At 50.9% G+C, this 27,902-nt stretch overlaps 1 protein-coding gene across 6 annotated transcripts in view; it reads left to right on the forward strand.

Annotated features, from left to right (window-relative positions):
• The first annotated feature begins 3,979 nt into the window (after positions 1-3,979).
• The window catches only part of celf1 (cugbp, Elav-like family member 1), a 271,714-nt gene continuing 247,791 nt past the window's right edge, over positions 3,980-27,902 (forward strand). For 3 of the 6 annotated variants that reach the window (XM_068045887.1, XM_068045883.1, XM_068045886.1), the window contains exons 1-2: positions 3,980-4,055; positions 25,283-25,341. The gene's annotated coding sequence lies outside the window, so the exon portion shown is untranslated. The remainder of the gene's footprint in view (positions 4,056-25,282; positions 25,342-27,902) is intronic. The other 3 variants (XM_068045885.1, XM_068045888.1, XM_068045884.1) reach the window with 2 other exon arrangements.

Below are 27,902 nucleotides of genomic sequence, written 5' to 3' on the forward strand. Positions count from 1 at the left end.
TACCAATGTGGACCACAACCTCTGGCTGTTCACCCTCCCCCAGAAGAATGTCCTGCAGTCGCTCTGTGACATCCTCGACCCTGGCACCAGGGATGTAACACACCATCCTGGTGTCATATTTACTGCCGCAGAAATGCCTTTCTTTTCCCTTAACTAACGAGTCCCCTATCACTACTGCTCTTCCATTCCTCTTCCTCCCCTCCCATGCACATGAGCCACCTGTGATGCCACACACTTGGCTCTGACTGCACTCCTCTGAGCAACCATCACCCTCACCAGTATCCAAAACGGAAAATCAATGAGCAAGTGAGATCGTCTCAGGGACTCCTGCACTACCTGCCTGGTTCTCGCAGACTGCCTGGCGGTCATCCATTCCCTATCTGCCTGCATACTTCTAACCTGCGGTGTAACCACCTCCCTAAATGTGCTATCCACATAGTCTTCTGCCCCGCGGATGTTCAACAGTAACTCCAGCTGCCGCTCGAGTTCCGAAACCCGGAGCTCAAGCTTCTACAGCCAGTGACACTTCCTGCAATGTGTTTGTCAAGGACATGTGTTCATGACTTCCCACATGCCACAGGCTGTACATTCCACTTGGCAGAGCTGCCCTGCCATACCTTAACTATACAGAGTATACTCACCAAACTGCTTCTTCCACTGCACCAAAGCAGGAACCAAATACAGGAGGGTTAAAAAACTATAAAAAAGGAGAAAAATGAGTGCCTCCTTCCCCCGTCACTGAACTTGCTGCTCATTAAACTCGAATCTCCACACTCAACTGGCAATCAGCACTCTGTTTGCAGGCTGCACCCAGACCTCCGTATTTATACCTTTTGAAGCTGAAAATGCAGCAACTAGATTTGACTGGTCAGTTCTGGTCACCTCATTACAGAAAGGATGTAATTGCACTTGAAAGGGTATGGAGATTTATGGGGATGTTGCCAGGACTGGAAAAATGCAGCTATGAGGAAAGATTGGATAGGCTGGGGTTGTTCTCCTTGGAACAGAGAAGGCTGAGGGGAGATCTGATTGAAATGTACTAAATTTTGAGGGGCCTGGATAGAGTGGAGGTGAAGGGTCTATTCACCTTAGCAGAGAGATCAGTGACAAGGGGGCATAGATTTAAAGTGATTGGGAGAAAAATTAGAGGGGAGATGAGGAAATATTTCTTCACCCAGAGGGTGGTGGAGGTCTGGAACTCACTGCCTGAAAGGGTGGTTGAGGCAGAAAACCCTCAACTCATTCAATAGGAGTCTGGATATGCACCTCATGTGCTGTAATCTGCAGGGCTGCGGACCAAATGGTGGAAGGTGGGATTAGAATGGGTGGATTGTTTTTTGGCCGGCACAGACACGATGGGTCAAGTGGCCTCTTTCTGTGCCTTAAAGGTTCTATGAATCTATAATTCTGGTGAACGAATCAGCTACTCTGCAGTTGAGCCTGTTAATCCCTGCCTAAGACTGTAAGAAACTTACTTTACTTTCTTAACCCTACTTTATCCAGACAGTAAATCCCAGTTAAATGCTAACTGCAGACCAGACTTCTCTAAAGTTGACAACACTTAAAATCACAGAATTTTCCTGAAAACAACACCCCTCTAACATTGGAGCTTCTCTGTTGTAGAAATACCAGGTTTTCTTTTAAAAGAACATTACATATATATGACACATTTGAAATTGTGTGAAGTTTGAGAAGAGTTATGCTATCATGTTGGATTAACACAACACAGAAATAGGGAGTAGAAAGGCCAAAAGTTTTCAGTCTAAAAGCTTCAAGCTTATTTTATTTAAGATCTTTACTCCATTCATAACTGTAACATTGGATGGATCTGATTTTAGTTTTCATCTCACCTTTTTTTTTTTGGACCACTGTTGTTTTACCACCTCCCAAATCTGTGCCCATCTTTCCCGCAACTCCATGTTTGAACCTCTCAGTCACACCAAAAAGCCTTTATATAAACAATAAGTTACATCCGATTGTCCTAAAATCATGATGGACTTAGTGTAAATAAAGAGAAACTGTTTCCATTGGTTGTAGGGTTGATATTGAGAGGGCAAATTCAAGGTGATTGGCAAAAGATCCAAAGGTAACATGAGGAAACCGTTTTTTAAGCGAGTGGTTATGATTTGATAGGGTAGTGGAAACACATTTCAACAATAGCCTTCAAAACTGAATTGGATAAATACATGAAGGAGGAAACCATTTGCAGGAACATAGGGAAAGTGTGGGGGGTAGTGCGACTAATTGGATCACCCATCAAAAGAGCCAGCACAAACCCATTGGGCCGAATGGCTTCCTTCTGTACAACTGGATGATAATTCCTCCACCCTCATTTCCCAGCCACCCTCCCATCAATTCGTGCCCTCCCTCATTTCCCTTCCACTTAATTCAAGTTTCCACATCCCCCTCACCTCGGGGGGAGATCGTGTCTAACTAACTTGACTGAATTTTTCGAGGAGGTGACTGGATGGGTAGATGAATGGAAAGCAGTTGATGCAGTCTACATGGACTTCAGTAAGGCTTTTGATAAGGTCCTGCATGGGAGATTGGTTAAGAAGGTAAGAGCCCATGGGATCCAGGGCAATTTGGCAAATTGGATCCAAAATTGGCTTAGTGGCAGGAGGCAGAGGGTGATGGTCGAAGGTTGTTTTTGTGATTGGAAGCCTGTGACCAGTGGTGTGCCACAGGGATCGGTGCAGGGACCCTTGCTGTTTGTAGTGTACATTAATGTGAATATAGGAGGTATGATCAGTAAGTTCGCAGATGACACGAAAATTGGTGGCGTTGTAAATAGTGAGGAGGAAAGCCTTAGATTACAGGATGATGTAGATGGGCTGGTAAGATGGTCGGAGCAGTGGCAAATGGAATTTAATCCTGAGAAGTGTGAGGTAATGCATTTTGGGAGGACTAACAAGGCAAGGGAATACACAATGGATGGTAGGACCCTAGGAAGTACAGAAGGACTTTGGTGTACTTGTCCATAGATCACTGAAGGCAGCAGCACAGGTAGATAAGGTGGTTAGGATGGCATATAGGATACTTGCCTTTATTAGCCGAGACATAGAATATAAGAGCAGGGAGGTTATGATGGAGCTATATAAAGCGCGAGTTAGGCCACAGCTGGAGTACTGTGTACAGTTCTGGTCATCACACTACAGGAAGGATGCGATTGCACTTGAGAGGGTGCAGAGGAGATTCACCAGGATGTTGCCTGGGCTGGAGCATTTCAGCTATGAAGACAGACTGAAAAGGCGAGGGTTGTTTTCCTTGCAGCAGAGAAGGCTGAGGGGGGACATGATTGAGGTGTACAAGATTATGAGGGGCATTGATAAGTTAGATAGGAAGAAACTTTTTCCCTTAGCGGAGGGGTCAAGAACCAAGGGGCATAGATTTAGGGTAAGGGGCAGGAAGTTTAAGGGGGATTTGAGGAAAAATGTTTTCACCCAGAGGGTGGTTGGAATCTGGAACACACTGCCTGAAGAGGTGGTGGAGGGAGGAAACTTCACAACATTTAAAAAATATTTAGATGAGCACTTGAAACGCCATAGCATACAAGGCTACTGGCCAAGTGCTGGAAAATGGGATTAGAATAGTTAGGTGCTGGATGGCCAGCACAGATACGATGGGCCGAAGGGCAGGGCCTGTTTCTATGCTGTATAACTCTATGACCTTTCCCCTCTCCTCATTTTCCTCTTGTCATTATCTACTTTTCCGCCTCGTATTTCCCGCCCTTGATAATTCCACTCCCTCAATAGCCTCATTTCTCTCTCCTCTTTTACATCTGAACATGGAACGTCCTTCTAATAGCATTGGAGTTCAGCATCATGTTGGGTGTCCCAGTGAGAGCCATGTGTCGCCATATTGGATGTCCCAGTAGGTGTGCAACGCCGCCATGTTGTGTGTCCCAGTGGGAGCGGAACACCGCCATGTTGTGTGTCCCCCTCCGGGACTTCCTCCCGCTCCCTCCATCTGAATTGCCGGCTGATTGTTGGGACCGGATGTTCGGCCATTTTGAACGCGTCTTCTTGTCGGAGCGAGCGGAGCCAGAGAACCGGGTAAGGAAGACAAAAGCATTCCGGTGTAGTCAGCGTGGGAATCGCGACAGACAATTTCAGCACAGCAACATTCCTCAAATAGTAATGTGATAATTACCAGATAATCTGCTTTAGTGATGTTGTTGGGCGGATAAATATTGGCTCCAGGACACTGGGGATAACTCCCCTGGTCGTCTTCAAAATAGTGACCGTGGGAGCTTTTACATCCACCTGAGAGGCAGTGGACTCTCAATGTAACAACTCATCTGAAAGATCACCCCCCCCGCCCCCCCCCCCCCCCCCCCCCCCCACCCTCACAGTGCAGCAAACTCTGAGTGCAGATCCTCCGACAGTGCAGTGCCCCCTCGGCGCAGCCCCTGGGACGCGGGGACGCCCCCTCGGCGCAGCCCCTGGGACGCGGGGACGCCCCCTCGGCGCAGCCCCTGGGACGCGGGGACGCATCCTTGGCGCTACCTGTGGGATGCATGGCTGCCCCCTTGGAGCTGCCCTCGGACGCGGGGCCGGCCCCTCAGAGCTGCCGCTGGGCTGCATGACCGCCCCCTCGGCGCTGTCCCTGGGGTGCATGGCCGCCTGCTCCGTGCTGCCCCTGGGACGCATGACTGCCCCCTTCGGCGCTGCCCCGTGGTTGTGGAGCTGCTCCCTCGGAGCTGCCCCGTGGACGCAGAGCCGCTCCCTCAGCACAGTTCCTCAGATGCAGGGACGCCCTCTCAGCGCAGTCTCGGGAACGCATGGCCGCCCCCTCGGAGCAGCCCCTGGGATGCGGGGCGCCCCTTGGCGCGGGTCCTTGGGATGTGGGGCACGCCCTTGGGGCAGGCCCCTGGGATGCGGGGCACCCCCTCGACGCGGGGCGCCCCTTCGTCGCGGGCCCCTGGGACGCGGGGTGCCCCTGGGACGCGGGGCTGCCCCCTCGGCGCGGGCCCCTGGGATGCGGGGCTGCCTCCTGGGCGCGGGCCCCTGGGATGCGGGGCTGCCTCCTGGGCGCGGGCCCCTGGGACGCGGGGCTGCCCCCTCGGCGCCGGCCCCTGGGACACAGGGCGCCCCCTCGGCGCGGGCCCCTTGGATGCGGGGCTGCCTCCTGGGCGCGGGCTCCTGGGACGCGGGGCTGCCCCCTCGGCGCGGGCCCCTGGGACACAGGGCGCCCCCTCGGCGCCGGCCCCTGGGACACAGGGCGCCCCCTCGGCGCAGGCCCCTGGGACGCAGGGCGCTCCCTCGGCCCGGGCCCATGTGGAAGCGGGGCGCCCCCTCAGCGCAGGCCCCACTCTCTCCCCGCCCCCACACCTAATCAGCAGTGGGGGAGTGGGGGATGAGTTCTGGGTGGGGGCGTTTGGAGTACTGGATTGTCTGGGTTGGGAGGTTGGAGTACTGATTGGGGGTGGGGCTGTGTTCTGCCATCCACGTCCACTCTTTGCACATGGGTCAGTGTCCAGCTGTGAGCAGTTGACTCGCTGTTCATGACCTGGCTATACTGAGATTACTCTCAGACTTGGGAGGGGAACTGGAAGCGCCATGGCTATGAGCCTCAGTATTTCAGAGGGTGGTGCACCCAGAGACTGTCCGGCTGGGACCGGCCGATTGGCTGAGCTCTGAGCTTTCTTTGTGCCAGTTGAGTTGCCCACAGCTCTGCATTCATGGTCTTGATCACCTAAACCCCTGCTGAGTCTGTAGTCCAGCTGCTGCTCACCAGGAGGAGCCAACAACTGTTTCGAAGATTGAGGAGGCTATTTGTTTCCCTGTGGACGGATCTGCCTGAATCCCTCTGAAAATGATTGGAAAACTCCTGTGCAACCAAAGAATGACAGGAATTTCAAAGTGTGGAGCTGAGTGTCACGTTCCAATCCCACACTGAGTCCAAAATACAAGCATTGTCCTCATAGGGAGTTTGGTTTGATTGAGGATTTGCCTGTTCCATTATTTGCTGTGTCAGAGGAAGTGACCATGAATCCAAGTCATTTGTTGAGTGGTATCTGCAATTAGTTGTGGCTCTGTGGAAGATTTCTCACTTTGAGTCAGAAGTTCATTGTTTCAAGTCTCCGTAGACTGGAGTTCATAATCTGGACTTCAATCCTGCAATGAAATCCTGCTGCACTGTCGGAGGGGCAGTACTGAGGGACAGCGCGCTGTTGCAGAGGCAGTACTGAGGGGCAGCGCTCTGTCGGAGGGGCAGTACTGAGGGACAGCGCGCTACTGCAGGGGCAGTACTGAGGGACAGCGCTCTGTCGGAGGGGCAGTACTGAGGGACTGCGTTCTGTTGGAAGGGCAGTACTGAGGGACCGCGCTCTGTCGGAGGGGCAGTACTGAGGAACTGCACTCTGTCGGAGGGGCAGTACTGAGGGACAGCGCACTGTCAGAGGGGCAGTACTGAGGGACTGCGTTCTGTTGGAAGGGCAGTACTGAGGGACCGCGCTGTGTCGGCAGGGCAGTACTGAGGGACCGCGCTCTGTCGGAGGGGCAGTACTGAGGGACCGCGCTCTGTCGGAGGGGCAGTACTGAGGGACTGCGCTCTGTCGGCAGGACAGTACTGAGGGACCGCGCTCTGTCGGAGGGGCAGTACTGAGGGACTGCGCTCTGTCGGCGGGGCAGTACTGAGGGACTGCGCTCTGTCGGCGGGGCAGTACTGAGGGACCGCGCTGTGTCGGAGGGGCAGTACTGAGGGACCGCGCTGTGTCGGAGGGGCAGTACTGAGGGACCGCACTGTGTCGGAGGGGCAGTACTGAGGGACCGCGCTGTGTCGGAGGGGCAGTACTGAGGGACCGCGCTGTGTCGGAGGGGCAGTACTGAGGGACCGCGCTGTGTCGGAGGGGCAGTACTGCGGGACCGCGCTGTGTCGGAGGGGCAGTACTGAGGGACCGCGCTCTGTCGGAGGGGCAGTACTGAGGGACCGCGCTCTGTCGGAGGGGCAGTACTGAGGGACAGCGCTCTGTCGGAGGGGCAGTACTGAGGGACAGCGCGCTGTCGGGGCACTACTGCGGGACTGCGCTCTGTCGGTAGGGCAGTACTGAGGGACCGCGCTCTGTCGGAGAGAGCAGTACTGAGGGACCGCGCTCTGTCGGAGGAGCAGTACTGAGGGACAGCGCGCTGTCGGCGGGGCAGTACTGAGGGACCGCGCTCTGTCGCAAGGGCAGTACTGAGGGACAGCGCTCTGTCGGAGGGGCAGTACTGAGGGACAGCGCTCTGTCGGAGGGGCAGTACTGCGGGATTGCGCTCTGTCGGAGGGGCAGTACTGCGGGACTGCGCTCTGTCGGAGGGGCAGTACTGAGGGACAGCGCTCTGTCGGAGGGGCAGTACTGAGGGACAGCGCTCTGTCTGAGGGGCAGTACTGAGGGACAGCGCGCTGTCGGCGGGGCAGTACTGAAGGACCTCTGTCGGAGGGGCAGTACTGAGGGACAGCGCTCTGTTGGAGGGGCAGTACTGAGGGACCGCACTCTTGTCGGAGGGGCAGTACTGAGGGACAGCGCTCTGTCGGAGGGGCAGTACTGAGAGACCGCGTTCTGTCGGAGGGGCAGTACTGAGGGACCGCGTTCTGTCGGAGGGGCAGTACTGAGGGACAGCACTCTGTCTGAGGGGCAGTACTGAGGGACTGCGCTCTGTCGGAGGGGCAGTACTGAGGGACTGCGCTCTGTCGGAGGGGCAGTACTGAGGGACCGCGCTGTGTCGGCGGGGCAGTACTGAGGGACCGCGCTGTGTCGGAGGGGCAGTACTGAGGGACCGCGCTCTGTATGAGGGGCAGTACTGAGGCACTGCGCTCTGTCGGAGGGGCAGTACTGAGGGACTGCGCTCTGTCGGAGGGGCAGTACTGAGGGACCGCGCTGTGTCGGAGGGGCAGTACTGAGGGACCGCGCTGTGTCGGAGGGGCAGTACTGAGGGACCGCGCTGTGTCGGAGGGGCAGTACTGAGGGACCGCGCTGTGTCGGAGGGGCAGTACTGAGGGACCGCGCTGTGTCGGAGGGGCAGTACTGAGGGACCGCGCTGTGTCGGAGGGGCAGTGCTGAGGGACCGCGCTGTGTCGGAGGGGCAGTGCTGAGGGACCGCGCTGTGTCGGAGGGGCAGTGCTGAGGGACCGCGCTGTGTCGGAGGGGCAGTGCTGAGGGACCGCGCTGTGTCGGAGGGGCAGTGCTGAGGGACCGCGCTGTGTCGGAGGGGCAGTGCTGAGGGACCGCGCTGTGTCGGAGGGGCAGTGCTGAGGGACCGCGCTGTGTCGGAGGGGCAGTGCTGAGGGACCGCGCTGTGTCGGAGGGGCAGTGCTGAGGGACCGCGCTGTGTCGGAGGGGCAGTGCTGAGGGACCGCGCTGTGTCGGAGGGGCAGTGCTGAGGGACCGCGCTCTGTCGGAGGGGCAGTACTGAGGGGCAGCGCTCTGTCGGAGGGGCAGTACTGAGGGACAGCGCTCTGTCGGTAGGGCAGTACTGAGGGACCGCGCTGTGTCGGAGGGGCAGTACTGAGGGACGGCGCTCTGCCGGAGGGGCAGTACTGAGGGTCTGCGCTCTGTCGGAGGAGCAGTACTGAGGGACAGCGCTCTGCCGGAGGGGCAGTACTGAGGGACAGCGCTCTGTCGGAGGGGCAGTACTGAGGGACAGCGCTCTGTCGGAGGGGCAGTACTGAGGGACAGCGCTCTGTCGGAGGGGCAGTACTGAGGGACAGCGCTCTGTCGGAGGGGCAGTACTGCGGGACAGCGCTCTGTCGGAGGGGCAGTACTGCGGGACTGCGCTCTGTCGGAGGGGCAGTACTGAGGGACAGCGCTCTGTCGGAGGGGCAGTACTGAGGGACAGCGCTCTGTCGGAGGGGCAGTACTGAGGGACAGCGCTCTGTCGGAGGGGCAGTACTGAGGGACAGCGCTCTGTCGGAGGGGCAGTACTGAGGGACAGCGCTCTGTCGGTAGGGCAGTACTGAGGGACCGCGCTCTGTCGGAGGGGCAGTACTGCGGGACAGCGCTCTGTCGGAGGGGCAGTACTGAGGGACAGCGCTCTGTCGGAGGGGCAGTACTGAGGGACAGCGCTCTGTCGGAGGGGCAGTACTGAGGGACAGCACTCTGTCTGAGGGGCAGTACTGAGGGACTGCGCTCTGTCGGAGGGGCAGTACTGAGGGACTGCGCTCTGTCGGAGGGGCAGTACTGAGGGACCGCGCTGTGTCGGCGGGGCAGTACTGAGGGACCGCGCTGTGTCGGAGGGGCAGTACTGAGGGACCGCGCTCTGTATGAGGGGCAGTACTGAGGCACTGCGCTCTGTCGGAGGGGCAGTACTGAGGGACTGCGCTCTGTCGGAGGGGCAGTACTGAGGGACCGCGCTGTGTCGGAGGGGCAGTACTGAGGGACCGCGCTGTGTCGGAGGGGCAGTACTGAGGGACCGCGCTGTGTCGGAGGGGCAGTACTGAGGGACCGCGCTGTGTCGGAGGGGCAGTACTGAGGGACCGCGCTGTGTCGGAGGGGCAGTACTGAGGGACCGCGCTGTGTCGGAGGGGCAGTGCTGAGGGACCGCGCTGTGTCGGAGGGGCAGTGCTGAGGGACCGCGCTGTGTCGGAGGGGCAGTGCTGAGGGACCGCGCTGTGTCGGAGGGGCAGTGCTGAGGGACCGCGCTGTGTCGGAGGGGCAGTGCTGAGGGACCGCGCTGTGTCGGAGGGGCAGTGCTGAGGGACCGCGCTGTGTCGGAGGGGCAGTGCTGAGGGACCGCGCTGTGTCGGAGGGGCAGTGCTGAGGGACCGCGCTGTGTCGGAGGGGCAGTGCTGAGGGACCGCGCTGTGTCGGAGGGGCAGTGCTGAGGGACCGCGCTGTGTCGGAGGGGCAGTGCTGAGGGACCGCGCTCTGTCGGAGGGGCAGTACTGAGGGGCAGCGCTCTGTCGGAGGGGCAGTACTGAGGGACAGCGCTCTGTCGGTAGGGCAGTACTGAGGGACCGCGCTGTGTCGGAGGGGCAGTACTGAGGGACGGCGCTCTGCCGGAGGGGCAGTACTGAGGGTCTGCGCTCTGTCGGAGGAGCAGTACTGAGGGACAGCGCTCTGCCGGAGGGGCAGTACTGAGGGACAGCGCTCTGTCGGAGGGGCAGTACTGAGGGACAGCGCTCTGTCGGAGGGGCAGTACTGAGGGACAGCGCTCTGTCGGAGGGGCAGTACTGAGGGACAGCGCTCTGTCGGAGGGGCAGTACTGCGGGACAGCGCTCTGTCGGAGGGGCAGTACTGCGGGACTGCGCTCTGTCGGAGGGGCAGTACTGAGGGACAGCGCTCTGTCGGAGGGGCAGTACTGAGGGACAGCGCTCTGTCGGAGGGGCAGTACTGAGGGACAGCGCTCTGTCGGAGGGGCAGTACTGAGGGACAGCGCTCTGTCGGAGGGGCAGTACTGAGGGACAGCGCTCTGTCGGTAGGGCAGTACTGAGGGACCGCGCTCTGTCGGAGGGGCAGTACTGCGGGACAGCGCTCTGTCGGAGGGGCAGTACTGAGGGACAGCGCTCTGTCGGAGGGGCAGTACTGAGGGACAGCGCTCTGTCGGAGGGGCAGTACTGCGGGACTGCGCTCTGTCGGAGGGGCAGTACTGCGGGACAGCGCTCTGTCGGAGGGGCAGTACTGCGGGACAGCGCTCTGTCGGAGGGGCAGTACTGAGGGACAGCGCTCTGTCGGAGGGGCAGTACTGCGGGACTGCGCTCTGTCGGAGGGGCAGTACTGAGGGACAGCGCTCTGTCTGAGGGGCAGTACTGAGGGACAGCGCGCTGTCGGCGGGGCAGTACTGAGGGACAGCGCTCTGTCGGAGGGGCAGTACTGAGGGACAGCGCTCTGTCTGAGGGGCAGTACTGAGGGACAGCGCTCTGTCGGAGGGGCAGTACTGCGGGACTGCGCTCTGTCGGAGGGGCAGTACTGCGGGACAGCGCTCTGTCGGAGGGGCAGTACTGAGGGACAGCGCTCTGTCGGAGGGGCAGTACTGCGGGACAGCGCTCTGTCGGAGGGGCAGTACTGAGGGACAGCGCTCTGTCTGAGGGGCAGTACTGAGGGACAGCGCGCTGTCGGCGGGGCAGTACTGAGGGACAGCGCTCTGTCGGAGGGGCAGTACTGAGGGACCGCACTCTTGTCGGAGGGGCAGTACTGAGGGACAGCGCTCTGTCTGAGGGGCAGTACTGAGGGACAGCGCTCTGTCTGAGGGGCAGTACTGAGGGACAGCGCTCTGTCTGAGGGGCAGTACTGAGGGACAGCGCTCTGTCTGAGGGGCAGTACTGAGGGACAGCGCGCTGTCGGAGGGGCAGTACTGCGGGACAGCGCTCTGTCGGAGGGGCAGTACTGAGGGACAGCGCTCTGTCGGAGGGGCAGTACTGAGGGACAGCGCTCTGTCGGAGGGGCAGTACTGAGGGACAGCGCTCTGTCGGAGGGGCAGTACTGCGGGACTGCGCTCTGTCGGTGGGGCAGTACTGAGGGACCGCGCTCTGTCGGAGGGGCAGTACTGAGGGACAGCGCTCTGTCGGAGGGGATGTAAGGGAGCGCCGCGCTGCCGAAGGGGTGGCATGAACCCATGAGTCCAATCTTGTGTAACAACCTCATTTCGTACCTTTTTGAGTGCCTTTTGACAATCCAAATATACTACATCAGATTACCCTTTAACTAGTTACATCCTCAGAAAACTCAATTAGATTTGCTTTCCTTTCATAAAAGTGTGTTGACTCTGCTTTATCATATGATTTTGTAAGTGACCTGTTACCACGTCCCTGATAAGTTTAGCATTGTCCCTACGACTGATGTTGGGCTAACTGGCTTATAGTTGCTCATTTTCTCTCTTCCTCCTTTCTGAAATAGAGGGGTTATGTTTGCCACCTTCCAATTTATGGGGTCTGTTCCAGAACCTAGGAAATTCTGCAGGATCAACATCAGTGCATGTGCTATCTCTGCAGCCACCTTTTTTGAACCCCCTCCGGCAAGCCATCAGGTCTCGGCTATTTGTTGATATTTAATTTCATTAATCTCTTCACCTTTTCTTTACTAATAATTACTTAAATTCCTCACTCGCATAAGACCCTTGGTTCTTTGCTATTTCCTGTATGTTTTATGTTTTCTCTTGTGAAGACAAGCATAAAATATTTGTTTAATGTTTCCACCATTTCTTTCCAATTAATTTCTCCTGTCTCAGCCTTTAAGGGGCAAACATTTACTTTTGCCAATCTCTTCCTTTTTAACCTACTTGTTGAAGCTTGCAAAATGATGTGATTGCATGAGAGAGGGTCCATAGAAACATAGAAAATAGGAGCAGGAGTAGTCCATTCGGCCCTTTGAGCCTGCTCCGCCATTCATTATGATCATGGCTGATCATCCAACTCAGCAACCTGTTCCTGCTTTCCCCCCATATCCTTTGATCCCTTTCGCCCCGAGAGCGAGATCTAACTCTTTCCTGAAAACATACGATGTTTTGGCCTTAGCTGCTTTCTGTGGTAGCGAATTCCACAGGCTCACCACTCTCTGGGTGAAAAGATTTCTCCTCATTTCAGTCCTGAAAGGTTTACCCCATATCCTTAGACTATGACCCCTGGATCTGGACTCCACCACCATCGGGAACATCCGTCCTGCATCTACTCTGTCAAGTCTGTTAGAATTTTATAGGTTTCTATGAGATCCCCCCTTGCTCTTCTGAATTCCAGCAAATATAATCCTAACCGATTTAAAGAGGAGATTTACGAGGATGCTGCTTGGAATGCAATGGAGAATTTTAGCAATGCGGAAAGATTGGATAGGCTGGGGTTGTTTTATTTGGAACAGAGGAGGCTGCTGGGAGATTTAATTGAGGGGCCTAGGTAGAGTGGCTAGGAAGACCAGTCCCCCGATCGGTCAATATATAGGGGATATAGATTTGAAATAATTGGTAGAAGGATCAGAGGGGAGTTGAGTAATATTTTCAGCCAGAGGGTGGTGGGGATTTGGAACTCACTGCCTGTAAAGATGATAGAGGCAGAAACCTTCAGAACACTAAAAAAAAACACTTGGCTATGCACTTGCAATGCTGTAACCAACAGGACTGCGGATCAAGAGCTGAATGGTGGGATGAGGCTGGATAGCTCTTTCTTGGATGGCAGAGACATGGTGGACTGAATGGCCTCCTTCTGTGCCATATATTTCTATGATTCTTACAGTCTGTTTTATTTCTTGTTAGTTTACTCATTCTATTTTCATAGGATCATTGGATGGTGACTACAGAAAAGACTATTCGGCTCATGTCTGCAGAGCTATTTTTTTATTTGTTTCAGGAGTAGTGGGTGTCGCTGGCCACGCCAGCATTTGTTGCCCATTCCTAATTTCCCTTGAGAAGGTGGTGCTGAGCTGCCTTCTTGAACCTCTGCAGTCCATGTGGAGTAGGTACACCCACAGTGCTGTTAGGAAGGGAGTTCCAAGATTTTCATCCAGGGATAGTGAAGGAATGGCGATATAGTTCCAAGTCAGGATGGTGTGTGGCTTGGAGGGGATCTTGCAGATGGTGGTGTTCCTGTGCATCTGCTGCGCTTTTCCTTCTAGTTGGTAGAGATCGTGAGTTTGGAAGGTGCTGTCGAAGGAGGTGTGGTGAATTGCTGCAATGCATCTTGTAGATGGTACACACTGCTGCCATTGTGTGCCGTGGTGGAGGGAGTGAATATTGAAGGTGGTGGATTGGGTGCCAATCAAGCGGCTGTTTTATCCTGGATGGTGTTGAGTTTCTTGAGTATTGTTGAAGCTGGACTCATACAGGTAAGTGGAGAGTATTCCATCACATCTGTCATAGGGAAAATGTTAGAAGCTATTATTAGGGCACTTAGAAAAATTCAAGGAAATCAGGCAGAGTAAACATGGGTTTGTGAAAGGGAAATCATGTTTAACCAACTTATTGGAGTTCTTTGAAGAAGTAACACGTGCTGTGGATAAAGGGGAACTGGTGGATGTGCTGTACTTTGGATTGATGTTAGAGGTAGTTTCTTTACTCAGAGAGTAGTAGGGGCGTGGAACGCCCTGCCTGCAACAGTAGTAGACTCGCCAACTTTAAGGGCATTTAAGTGGTCATTGGATAGACATATGGATGAAAATGGAATAGTGTAGGTCAGATGGTTTCACAGGTTGGTGCAACATCGAGGGCCGAAGGGCCTGTACTGCGCTGTAATGTTCCAAAAAAAAAAAGGTTATTGCGGAAAATAAAAGCTCATGGTGTAGGGGATAACATATTGGCACGGATAGAAGATCGGCTGGCTAGCAAGAAACAGAGTGGGCATAAATGGGTCATTTTCTGGGTGGCAAGGTGTTTTATGAGTGGTGTGCCACAGGGATTAACGCTGGGCCTCAACTTTTTAGAATTTATATAAATGACTTCGATGAAGGGACCAAAGGTATGGTTGCTAAATTTGCTGATGACATAAAGCTAGGTAGGAAAGTAAGTTGTGAAGAGGACATAAGGAGGCTACAAAGGGATATAGATAGGTTAAGTGAGTGGGCAAAGATCTGGTAAATGGAGTATAATGTGGGAAAATGAGAAATTTTCCATTTTGGCAGGAAGAATAAAAAAGAGCATATCATCTAAATGGTGAGAGATTGTAGAACTCAGACGCAGAGGGATTTGGGTGCATGAATCGCAAAAGGTTAGTAGGCACGTACAGCAAGTAATAGGAAAGCTAATAGAATGTTATTGTTTATTGAGAGGGGAATTGAATACAAAAGTAGGGAGGTTATGCTTCAGCTGTATAAGGCACTGGTGAGACCGCATCTGGAATACTGTGTATAGTATTGGTCTCCTTATTTAAGGAAGATGAAAGTGCATTGGAGGCAGTACAGAGAAGGTTTACTAGACTAATACCTGGAATGGGCGGGTTGTCTTATGAGGAAAGGTTGGACAGGCTAGACTTGTATCCATTGGAGTTTAGAGGAGTAGGAAGCGATTTGATTGAAACATATAAGATTTTGAGGGGTCTTGATAGGATGGATGTGGAAAAGATGTTTCCACTTGTGGGAGGATCTAGGACTAGGGGTCGCTGTTTAAAAATAAGGGGTCGCCCATTTAAGACAGAGATGAGAAATGTTTTCTCTGAGGGTCATGAGTCTTTGGAACTCTGTTCCCCAAAAGGCAGTGGAAGCAGAGTCTTTAAATATCTTTAAGGCAGAGGTAGATCGATCATTCATGATATTGTTGAATGACGGAGCAGGCTCGTGGGACTGAGTGACCTCCTCCTAATTCGTATGTTCGACTTAGGTAGCATCTTCATCCTTGGCAAAGACAAATGGAAAACCCTCATTTGGTACCTCAGCCATGGAGTAATTACAGCATAGAAGGAGGTGATTCGGCTCATGGAGACCATGCCAGCTCTCTGTGCAGCAATTCAATCAGTCCCATTCCCCCGTTCTAACCCTGCAGCCTTGCAAGTTTATTTCCTTCAAGTGCCCATCCAATTTCCTTTTGAAATTATTCATCGTCTCTGCTGCCAGCACCCTCATAGGCAGCGATCACCAGGTCATTACCATTCGCTGTATAAAAAAATTCTCCCTCATATTCCCCCTGCATCTCTTGCCTAAAACTTTCAATGTATCCCTTAGTCCTTGTACCATCAGCTAATGGGAACAGCTTTTCTTTGTCTGCCTCATCTAAACCTGTCTTAATCTTGTACACCTCTATCAAATCTCCCCTCAATCTCTTTTGCTGTAAGGAGAACAACTCCTACAAGAACAAGAAGAAGAACTGGAGCAAACACAGCGACGTAACTGAGGTGGAGGCGTTTCTGGAGGATGTGCGGCTGCAGGAGCGGACGGTCGGTGGTCTTGTGTGTGAAAAGACCGACGACAGCCTGTTCTTCGTTGACACAGGAGACGAAAAGAAAGATCTGATCCAAAATAAAGGAAAATTGAAGCCTCTGCGAATCGACCTTGTAGCTAAAATCCCTCATCCCTGGACATATTCTAGTAAATCTCTTCTGCACCCTCTCAAAGACTCTCATTTGCATCCTAACATGTAGTGACCAGCATTGGGCGCAATATTCTAGCTGTGGCTTAACCAGGGTTTGATAACCAGCATAACTTCCCTGCTTTTGTACTCAATGCTTCCATTTATGAAGCCCAAGATCCCATATGCTTTCCTAACCACTCTCTCAATATGTCCTGCCACCTTCAAAGATCTTTGGATATGACTCACCCCCGCCCCACCCCCATATCCCTCTGTGCCTCTTTAGAACTGTAGTTTTTAGTATGTGTTGCCTCTCCCTGACCCTTCCAACAAAATGCATCACCTCACACCTCTCTCTATTAAATTCCATGTGCCACTTGTCTGCCCATTCTCCTGACCTATATATGTCCTGTTGCAGTCGATTGGTTTCATTTCACCTCCCAAGTTTGGTACTGTTGGCAAATATTGAAATTTTACTCTGTTCCAATATCCAAGTCATTTATTTTTTTCAAAAAACGCAGTAGTCCTAGCAGTTGGGAAAGAGCACTGTCTGCATTCTCCAGTCTGAAAAACAACCATTAAGCACAACTTGCTGTTTTCTGTCCTTAAGCCAATTTTTTATCCAATTGGACACTGACCCTCCTATTCCATGAGCTGCAATTTTGTTAACCAGCCTTTTATGTGGTACTTTGTCAGATGCTTTCTTAAAATCCATATAGACAACATCCATTGCATCCCCTTCATCAGCCTTCTCTGTTACTTCCTCAAAGAATTCAATTAGATTAGTCAAGCATGATCTGCCTTTTAGAAATCTGTGCTCACTTTTATGAATGAACTCAAACCTCTCCAAATGCCTGTTTATTTTTTTTCCTGATTATTGTTTGTAAAGTTTACCCATCACTGATGTTAAACTGGCTGGCCTGTAGTTACTAGGAACATCCTTCCACTCTTTCTTGACTAAGAGGCATCTTATTCCTCTTTTTTCCTATATGCTGGTGCCCATTCCCCTGTTGATTTAGTCCCCAACCATACTAGTGAACCTTCCCTTGAGGACATTGGTCTCAGTCTTGTTGAGGTACAACCCATACATTTTGAATAGGTGGCTGCTGCCTCAGAACTGTCCCAGTGCCCCAAGAATCAGAATCTCTCCATCTGAACCATGCCTCAAGCTACGCATTGATCCTCCCTATCTTATTTCTACTATTTTTTTTATTTGTTTCTGGGATGTGGGCATTTCTGGCTGGGCCTGCATTTATTGCCCATCCCTCATTGCCCTTGGGAAGGTGGTGGAGAGCTGCAATCTTGAACCGCTGAAGTCCTTGGGGTGTAGGTACACCAACACTGCTGTTAGGAAGGGAGTTCCAGGATTTTGACCCAGTGACAGTGAAGAAACAGCGATATAGTTCCAAGTCAGGATGGTGTGTGGCTTGGAGGGGAACTTGCAGATGGTGGTGTTCCCATGCATCTGCTGCCCTTGCCTTTCTAGGTGGTAGTGGTCATGGGTTTGGAAGGTGCTGTCGAAGGAGCCTTGGTGCGTTGCTGCAGTGCATCTTGTAGATGGAACACACTGCTGCCACTGTGCATTGGTGGTGGAGGCAGTGAATGTTGAATGTGGATGAGATGCCAGTCAAGTGGGCAGCTTTGTCCTGGTTGGTGTCAAGCTTCTTGAGTGTTGTTGGAGCCGCACGCATCCAGGCAAGTGAAGGATATTCCATCATACTCCTGACTTGTGTCTTGTAGAGGGTGGACAGGTATTATGTCGTCTGCACAAAAAGCAGGACAAATCCAACTGCCCTATCAGTCCACTCTCGATGATCAGCATAGTGATGGAAGGGTCGTTGACAGTACTATCAAGCGGCACTTGCTTAGCAATAACCTGCTCAGTGATGCAGTTTGGGTTCCACCAGGGCCACTCAGCTCCTGACCTCATTACAGCCATCGTTCAAACATGGACAAAAGAGCTGAACTCCAGCGGTGAGGAGAGAGTGACTGCCCTTGTCATGAAGGCAGCATTTGACCGAGTATGACATCAAGGAGCTGGAGCAAAACTGAGGTCAGTGGGAATCGGGGAAAACTCTCCGCTGGTTGGAGTCACACCTAACACAAAGGAAGATGGTTGTGGTTGTTGAAGGTCAATCGTCTGAGCTCCAGGACATCACTGCAGGAGTTCCTCAGGATCGTGTCCTAGGCCCAACCATCTTCAACTGCTTCATAAATGATCTTCCATCAATCACAAGGTCAGAAATGGGGATGTTCGCTGATTGCACAATGTTCAGCACCATTCGCGACTCTGAAGATACTGAAGCAGTCCGTGTAGAAATGCAGCAAGACCTGGACAATATCCAGGCTTGGGCACGAATGTAACTTTCCACTTAAGTGCCAGGCAACACCCATATCCAACAAAAGAGAATCTAAGCATCTCCCTTTGACATTTAATGGCATTACCATCACTGAATCCCCCACTATCAACATTCTGGGAGTTACTATTGACCAGAAAGAGAACTGGAGTAGCCAAATAAACACCGTGGTTACAAGAGCAGGTCAGAGTCTAGGAATCCTGTGGTGAGTAACTCACCTCCTGTCACCCTAAAGCGCCTCCACCATTTACAAGGCAAAATTCAGGAGTGTGATGGAATACTGTCCACTTGCTTGGATGGGTGCAGCTCCAAGAAGCTCGACACCATCCTGGCCAAAGCCGCCTGCTTGATTGGCATCCCATCCACAAATATTCACCCCCTCCACCTCCGACGCACAGTGGCAGCAGTGTGTACCATCTACAAGATGCACTGAAGCAGCACCTTCCAAACCTGCGACCTCTACCACCTAGAAGGACAAGAGCAGCAGATGCATGGGGAAACCACCACTTGCGAGCTCCCCTCCAAGTCACACACCATCCTGACTTGGAACTATATCGCCGTTCCTTCACTGTCGCTGGGTCAAAATCCTGGAGCACCCTTCCCAACAGCACTGTGGGTGTCCCTACCCCACATGGACTGCAGTGGTTCAAGAAGGCCGCTCACCACCACCTTCTCAAGGGCAATTAACGATGGGCAATAAATACTGGCCTTGTCAGTGATGCCCACATCCCTGAAACGAATTTAAAAAATGTAATCATCTCATTACGTAACATTGGATCAAAAATATCCGACTCCCTGGTTTGTTGCTCAATTTTTTTTCATGAACTCATCATCCAAACTAATTTTCACAATGTGCTTCGTCCAGTCAATATTGATATTAAAGTAGCCCAGGATTATTGCACTATCCTTGCTTGATGCACCTCTAATTGCCTGATTTGTACACTGTCCGACGCTATACTACTATGGAGCCCGAAATGAATTACACCAGTGTTTTTTGTTTATATTTCTAATTTCCATACTGTTGCTGTTGGAGGGGCAGTATTAAGGGAGCGCTGCCCTGTCTGAGGGGCAGTGCTGAGGGTGTGCCGCCCTGTCAAAGGGGCAGTGCTGAGGGTGTGATGTCCTGTCTGAGGGGGCGGTACTGAGGGCGTGCTGCACTGTCAGAGGGGCGGTACTGAGGGCGTGCTGCACTGTCAGAGGGGTGGTACTGAGGGAGCGTTGCGATGTTGGGGACAACACCGGGGAGCGCCCCGCTGTCAGAGGGGGCCCTTTTGAAAATCAGGTGGATGTAAAAGATCCGTGGTATTATTCGAACAAGAGCCCAGGAGATCTGGACAGTATTAATCCCTCAACCCAAGTCACAAATAGATTATCTGGCTGTTATCTCATTTCTGCTTATTCGATCATACTGTGTGCAAATATTCTGTCATGTTTTTTGCATTACAACAGTGATTACACTTCATAAAGTACGTCATTTGCTGTAATTTGCCTTGGACCATCCTGTGGGCATGAAAGGTGCTGTTTATGGGCTGAAGGGCCTGTTTCAGTGCTGTATCTCTAAATAAATAAATAAAATGGAAGTTGTTTCTTGCTTCGTATACAGTGCCAGTACAGACTGGTTCAGAGGATGCATTGATGACGGTTGGTCCATTCACACCCTTTTGTAATTGCTCAATTATCTCGCTGTCCCTGTTTTTAGCTTCTGTTTACTTCACAATCAGCAAGTCTTGGGTGGTGTGATTCAGGTGGAATCTGGTGTTGAAGATTTTCAGACGATAGATGTACCTGTTAGTTTTATCTCTGTCCTTTGGGACTAAGATGTTGTTCATTTGCCTCTGAACTTGCTGTACGTGAAGTGGTGTATGGAGGCCTGATGTCTAGTTCCATTCCAACTTTCTTGAAGCACAGGACTCATTGTAGGATCTGTCATTTCAATTACTTGAAATGAACCATTACTGTTCATGTGGAGCCTGACTTCAGTGGCTCTGGTCTGGCTTGGTTTGGTGTTGGGTGCCTCTACCTAGTGTCCTCAAGCCAGCCTGGTAAAGACTGCTGAATGAGTACTGTTATTTCTCTATAATAAAAGCAAAATACTGCGGATGCTGGAAATCTGAAACAAAAACAAGAAATGCTGGAGTCACTCAGCAAGTCTGGCAGCATCTGTGGAAAGAGAAGCAGAGTTAACGTTTCGGGTCAGTGACCCTTCTTCGAAACTACTGTTCCTCTGCTTTTCTTGTATCTTCATTGCAAAGGTGCTTGAGTCTGCTGGAGCTGCAGGTGGAAGTGGATCATTATCTCAGGAGACAGTATAGATGATCTTTCTCCTCCTTTAACCAAATGTCTGCTCCTCCTATTTAATTGTTGAAAAAGTAAGCTCTTCGGATGACAGTTTAAAGAAATACTGTGTATTTCCTTCCTTTCTGACATGCTAGAGTTGAATTCCACCAGTTTTGTCTGCTACCTGAACCAGGACCATGCTTCCTGACAGCCAGGGTGCTGGGCAGTTGATATATTGGCCACACCCAATCTTACTCTCTCCCATGTCACTTTACCTTGCTCCCGATCTGCCAGTTATCGACCGACTTAGCCTGGCCAGGGGATTGAGGCTGGTCTTAGGAGAGCCACTGGAGATACTTTTTAAAAATTCATTCATGGAATGTGGGCATCGCTGGCCAGCATTTATTGCCCATCCCTAATTGCCCTTGAGAAGGTGGTGGTGAGCTGCTTTCTTGAATCGCTGCAGTCCATGTGGGGTAGGTACACCCACAGTGCTGTTAGGAAGGGAGTTCCAGGATCTTGACCCAGTGACAGTGAAGGAACGGCGATATAGTTCCAAGTAAGGATGGTGTGTGACTTGGAGGGGAGCCTGCAGGTGGAGGTGTTCCCATGAATTTGCTGCCCTTGTCCTTCCAGTTGGTAGAGGTCACGGGTTTGGAAGGTGCTGTCTAAGGAGCCTTGGTGCGTTGCTGCAGTGCATCTTGTAGATGGTACACACTGCTGCCACTGTGCATCGGTGGTGGAGGGAGTGAATGTATTTAGATGGGGTGCCAATCAAGTGGGCTGCTTTGTTCTGGATGGTGTTGAGCTTCTTGAGCGTTGTTGGAGCTGCACCCATCCAGGCAAGTGGAGAGTATTCCATCACACTCCTAACTTGTGCCTTGTAGATGGTGGACAGGCTTTGGGGAGTCAGGAGGTGAGTTACTCGCTGCAGGATTCCTAGCCTCTGACCTGCTCTTGTAGCCACGGTATTTATATGACTACTTCAGTTCAGTTTCTGGTCAATGGTAGCCCCTAGGATGTTGATAGTGGGGGATTCAGCGATGGTAGTGCCATTGAATGTCAAGGGGAGATGTTTAGACTCTCTTTTGTTGGAGATGGTCTTGGCCTGGCACTTGTGTGGCGCGAATGTTACTTTTCACTTATCAGCCCAAGCCTGGATATTGTCCAAGTCTTGCTGCATTTCTGCATGGACTGCTTCAGTATCTGAGGAGTCACGAATGGTGCTGAACATTGTGCAATTATCAGCGAACATCCCCACTTCTGACCTTATGATTGAAAGAAAGTCATTGATAAAACAACTGAAGTTGGTTGGGCCTAGGACACTACCCTGAGGAACTCCTGCAGTGATGTCCTGGAGCTGAGATGATTGACCTCCAACAGCCACAACTATCTTCCTTTGCGTTCGGTATGATTCAACCAGCGGAGGGTTTTCCCCCTGATTCCCATTGACCTCAGTTTTGGGCGGGCTCCTTAATGCCAGACTCTGTCAAATGCTGCCTTGATGTCAAGGGCAGTCACTCTTACATCACCTCTTGAGTTCAGCTCTTTTGCCCATGTTTGAACCAAGTCTGTAATGAGGTCTGGAGCTGAGTGGCCCTCGTGGAACCCAAAGTGAGCATCACTGAGCAGGTTATTGCTAAGCAAGTGCCGCTTGATGGCACCATTGATGATACCTTCCATCACTTTACTGATGATTGAGAGTAGGCTGATGGGGCGGTAACTGGCCAGGTTGGACTTGTCCTGCCTTTTGTATACAGGACATACCTGGGCAATTTTCCACATTGCAGGGTAGATGCCTGTGTTGGAGCTGTACTGGAACAGCTTGGCTAGGGGCGCAGCAAGTTCTGGAGCACAGGTCTTCAGTACTATTGCCGGAATATTGTCAGGGCCCATAGCCTTTGCAGTATCCAGTGCCTTCAGTCGTTTCTTGATATCACGTGGAGTGAATCGAATTGGCTGAAGTCTGGCATCTGTGATGCTGAGGACTTCAGGAGGAGGCCGAGATGGATCATCCACTGGGCACTTCTGGCTGAAGATTGTTGCAGATGCTTCAGCCTTATCTTTCGCACTGATGTGCTGGGCTCCCCCATCATTGAGGATGAGGATATTTTTGGAGCCACCTCCTCCAGTTAGTAGTTTAATTGTCCACCACCATTCACGGCTGGATGTGGCAGGACTGCAGAATTTAGATCTGATCTGTTGGTTATGGGATCGCTTAGCTCTGTCTATTGCATGCTGCTTACACAGTTTGGCATGCAGATAGTCCTGTGTTGTAGCTTCACCAGGTTGACACCTCATTTTGAGGTATGCTTGGTGCTGCTCCTGGCATGCACTCTTCATTGAACCAGGGTTGGTCTCCTGGCTTGATGGTAATGGTAGAGTGGGGGATATGCCGGGCCATGAGGTTACAGATTGTGGTTGAGTACAATTCTGCTGCTGCTGATGGCCCACAGTGCCTCGTGGATGCCCAGTTTTGCATTGCTAGAATAAAAGCACAATATTGCGGATGCTGGAAATCTGAAATAAAAACAAGAAATGCTGGAACCACTCAGCAGGTCTGGCAGCATCTGTGAAAAGAGAAGCAGAGTTAACGTTTCGGGTCAGTGACCCTTCTTCGGAACTGACAAATATTAAAAAAGTCACAGGTTATAAGCAAGTGAGGTGGGGGTGGGGCAAGAGATAACAAAGGAGAAGGTGTAGATTGGACCAGGCCACATAGCTGACCAAAAGGTCACGGAGAACAGGCAAACAATATGTTAATGGTGTGTTGAAAGACAAAGCATTAGTACAGATGAGGTGTTAACGGACTGAATATTGAACAGCAGCAAGTGCAAACTTGAAAAAAAACAGTGGGTAAGCAAACTGAACAAACTAAGATGAAATGAAATAAATGCAAAAAAAAGATTGTAAAAAATGTAACCAATGACCCCAAGGTGTCTCTGCTCAACAACACTACCCAGGGCCCTGCCATTCACTGTATATGTCCTGCCCTGGTTTAACTTCCCAAAATGCATCACTTCACACTTGTCTGCGTTAAATTCCATTTGCCAATCCCTTGCCCACTTTCCCAGTTGATCTATATCCTGTTGTAACCTCAGACAACCTTCTTCACTGTCCACTATACCACCAATTTTGGTGTCATCTGCAAACTTACTAATCATGCCCCTTACATTCACATCCAAGTCATTAATATATATGACAAACAACAGAGAGCCCAGCACCGATCCCTGCGGCGTTGTCTGCACAAGAACTGTGCGGCAGTCACTCCTACCAATACTGTCATGGACAGATACACCTGTGGCAGGCAGATTGGTGAGGCTGAGGTCAAGTATGTTTTCCCCTCTTGTTGGTTCCCTCACCACCTGCCGCATATCCAGTCTAGCAGACATGTCCTTTAGGACCCGGCCAGCTCGGTCAGTAGTGCTGCTACCGAGCCACTCTTGGTTATGGACATTGAAGTCCCCCACCCAGAGTACATTCTGTGCCCTTGCCACCCTCAGTGCTTCCTCCAAGTGTTGTTCAACATGGAGGAGTACTGACTCATCAGCTGAGGGAGGGCGATAGGTGGTAATCAGCAGGAGGTTTCCTTGTCCATGTTTGACCTGATGCCATGAGACTTCATGGGGTCCAGAGTCGATGTTGAGAACTCCCTCCCTACTGTATACCACTGTGCCGCCACCTCTGCTGAGTCTGTCCTGCCGTTGAGACAGGACATACCTGGGGATGGTGATGACAGAGTCTGGGATATTGTTAGCTATGATTCCGTGAGTATGATTGTCAGGCTGTTGCTTGACTAGTCTGTGGGACAGCTCTCCCAACTTTGGCACAAACCCCCATATGTTAGTAAGGAGGACTTTGCAGGGTCGACAGGGCTGGGTTTGCCGTTGTCGTTCCCAGTGCCTAGGTTGATGCTGGGTGGTCCGTCCGGTTTCATTCCTTTTTATTGACTTCGTAGCATTGACTTGTTGCATTTCTGAAGATAGCCCCAAAGTTTGGAGTTGCCAGCACACTGCCTTGTGAGGGGTGAATGAATGAAGGAGAAGGATTGTAATTATATAGTGGCTTCCATTACTTTAGCATACTTTATGAACAGTGAAGAACTTTAAACTCACCATTGTAAGGCAGCCAGTGAGATCCCATAAACAGCAGTGTGATAAATGACCAGATAATCTCTCCTTAGCTGTTGGTTGAGGGATAAATATTGGACTGGACTGGACACTGGGAAAGCTCCCCAGCTCCGCTTCCAATACTAACATAGAATATTTTGCGTCCACTTGATGGGGCAGACTGCGCCTTGGTTTATTGTCTCATCCTAAAGACTGCATCACGAACAGTGCAGTACTGCCCCTCTGCCAGTGCTACTCTCCCTCGGCGCTGCCCCTCTGCCAGCGCGGCACTCCCTCGGCGCTGCATTCAAATGCCAGGCTGGATTATGTGCTCAAAACTTTGGAATGGGTCTTGAATCCACAGCCTTCTGACTCAGTGAGAGAGCCACCATTGAAGCACAGCTGACTCTAAAAACAGAAACCATGCAAAGCAGTGACATTGCTACACGAGATGTCATTTGATTTTACAACCGGATAGTGAGGAATAGCAGCTTTCCCAGATCCTGCACGTAGTGTGTCGACTGTAGCCTACCTTGTAATAGGCGCTCCGAATGTAATGCTGGGTGGCTGTGTGTAACTACTCGAACTATTTGGGAGATTTTGACTTTAGTTGAATTTGACTTTTTGTTTTCTTCAAAAGCACAGAGGGTAGCAAGTGAACAGGAGTAGGCAGCAGAGTTACTCAAGGAGGGCTTCAAGGTAAGCATTCTTAAAATATGTTTGCATGCTTGGTGTAGAGGCTGGTGTCAGGTTACTTGTTGACTGTTGTCCAGTGTGGGTTTGTGTCAAGAGAATTTGGACCCTGACTTCAATGGAAATTATTGGAAACAACCTATACTGTGGGCACTTGTTAAACCTTCCAACTGCAGCTTTGTATTGAAGCATGATGGCACCGTGCACGATTGGCACAAAATTGCTTCCAACTTACAGTGCAGAGGGGAAACCGTAACTAATCGTCACACTCCTTTGACCTCTAAAAGCACAGCTTTCTGACCTGACACAATGCAACCCCGACTTGTGTTGTTGGGGATTCTTGGATTCATAGGAACTCTTCCATTATCATTTGAGGAAACTCTGAATCAAAGGCATTACAGCACAGAAGGAGGCCATTTGTCCTATTGAGTCGATGCCGAGCAATCCAGTCTGTCCCATTCCCCCACTGTATCCCTGTAATCCTGCAAGTTTATTTCCGTCAAGTGTCCTTGCAATTTCCTTTTTAAAATCATTTATCGTCACCACTTCTATCATAGGCAGCAAATTCCAGGTCATTACCACTCACTGTGTTAAAAAAAAAAAGTTCTTCCTCACATCTCCCTGCATCTCTGGCCCAAAATCTTGAATCTGTGTCCCCTAGGCTGGTACCACCAGGGAACAGTTTTTCTTTAGCTACCTTATCTAAATCTGTCATAATCTTGTACATTGCTATTAAATCCCCCCTCAATCTCCTATCCTCCAAGATTTTCCAACACAGCTTTTCCAACCTAACTATAGCTAAAGTCCTTCAACCCTGGAACCATTCTGGTAAATCTCTGCACCCTCTCAAGGACCCTCACATCCTTCTGAAAGTGTGGTGACCAGAACTCAAAGCAATATTCTAATTGTGGCCTAACCAGAGTTTTATAAGGGTTCAGCATAACTTACCTGCTCAATACCTCTGTATATGAAGCCCAAGATCCCCTATGCTTTGCTAACTACTCACTCAGTATGACCTTCAAAGATCTATGCACGAGAACCCCTGGGTCCTTCTCTTCCTGCACACTCTTTAGAAATGTGCTATTAAGTTTATATTGCCTCTCCCTATTCCTTCTGCCAAAATGCATCACCTCAGACTTCTCTGTATTAAATTCGTTTGGCCACTTGTCTGTCCATTCTGCTAGCCTATCTATGTCCTGTTGCAGTCCATCAGTATCATCCTCACTTTGCCACTCCTCCAAGTTTGGTATCATCAGCAAATTTTGAAATTGTACTCTATTCCAATATCCACATCATTTATATATATCACTGAAAGAAGTAGTCCTAGCACTGAACCACTGTCTACCATCCTCCAGTCTGAAAAACAATAATTTACCATGACTCGTTGTTTTCTGTCCTTAAACCAATTTATTTTTATCCAAGTTGACACTATTCCACGAGCCTCAAATATTTTAACCAGCCTTTTATGTGGTACTTTGTGAAATGCTTTCTTAAAATCCATTTAAGCAACATCCACTGCATTCCCTTCATCAATCTTCTCTATTACTTCATCAAAAAAAGTTCAGTTAGATTGGTCAAGCATGATCTGCTTTTTCCAAATCCATGCTGGCTTTCCTTAATTAACTGAATCCTCTCCAAGTGACTTTTTCTTTGATTATTGTTTCTAAAATCTTACCCACCACTGATAAATTGACTGTCCTGTAGTTACTAGGACTGTCCTTACACACTTTCTTGACTAAGGGTGTCACATTTGCCACTCTCCAATCCTCTGGCATCTCCCCATATCTAGGGAAGATTGGAAGATTGGCAAGCCCTTCCGTTATCTCCACCCGCACTTCCTTCAACAATCTGGGATGCAAGCCATCGGGACCAGGTGACATATGCACGCTAAGTATAGCCATTCCAGTACATTCAGCCTATCAGTTTTCACTCTACCATTAAATGCAGAAATTCCTCCCCTTCCTTACTCTTTACTCTAACATTATCCCAATGGTATTTGGGTAATTCCAAGTCACCCAGTATCAGCTTTCATGCACATCTCTCTGATTTCCCTGCAGATCTGCTTCTCCCTCCCTCCCTCCCACTCACTCACTCACTATTTGGAAGCCTATAGAATTCTCCCAGTAGCGAGATCGTACACTTCTTGCTTCTCAACTCTAACTGAATGGATTCTGTCCTTGCCCCTCAAGGATATCTTCTTTCCAACACTACCATTTCTTCCCTAATCAGTACTGTTGCCCACCTCCCTTTTTTCATTCCCTATCTTTTCTGAACACTTTGTATCCATGAATATTAAGTGCCCAGTCCTCACCATTTTTGAGCCATGTTTCTGTTGTTGCGACTGCATCATATTCCCACACGGCTATTTGTGTTTGTAGCTTACCAACCTTATTCACCACACTTTGTGCATTCTAAATCTGTCTTTGTATTCCTCGTAATCCTTCTTAGTCTGCTCCCATCTAATATGCTACTGCTTCCTTCTCTAGTACTTTGCAACACATTCTTTATGCACAAAATTCCTCTTTTCTACTTCTATATGCTGGTGCCCATCCTTTTGACGACAGCCA

This window comes from Heterodontus francisci, chromosome 14, assembly GCF_036365525.1.
Source record: "Heterodontus francisci isolate sHetFra1 chromosome 14, sHetFra1.hap1, whole genome shotgun sequence".
NCBI lineage: Eukaryota > Metazoa > Chordata > Chondrichthyes > Heterodontiformes > Heterodontidae > Heterodontus > Heterodontus francisci.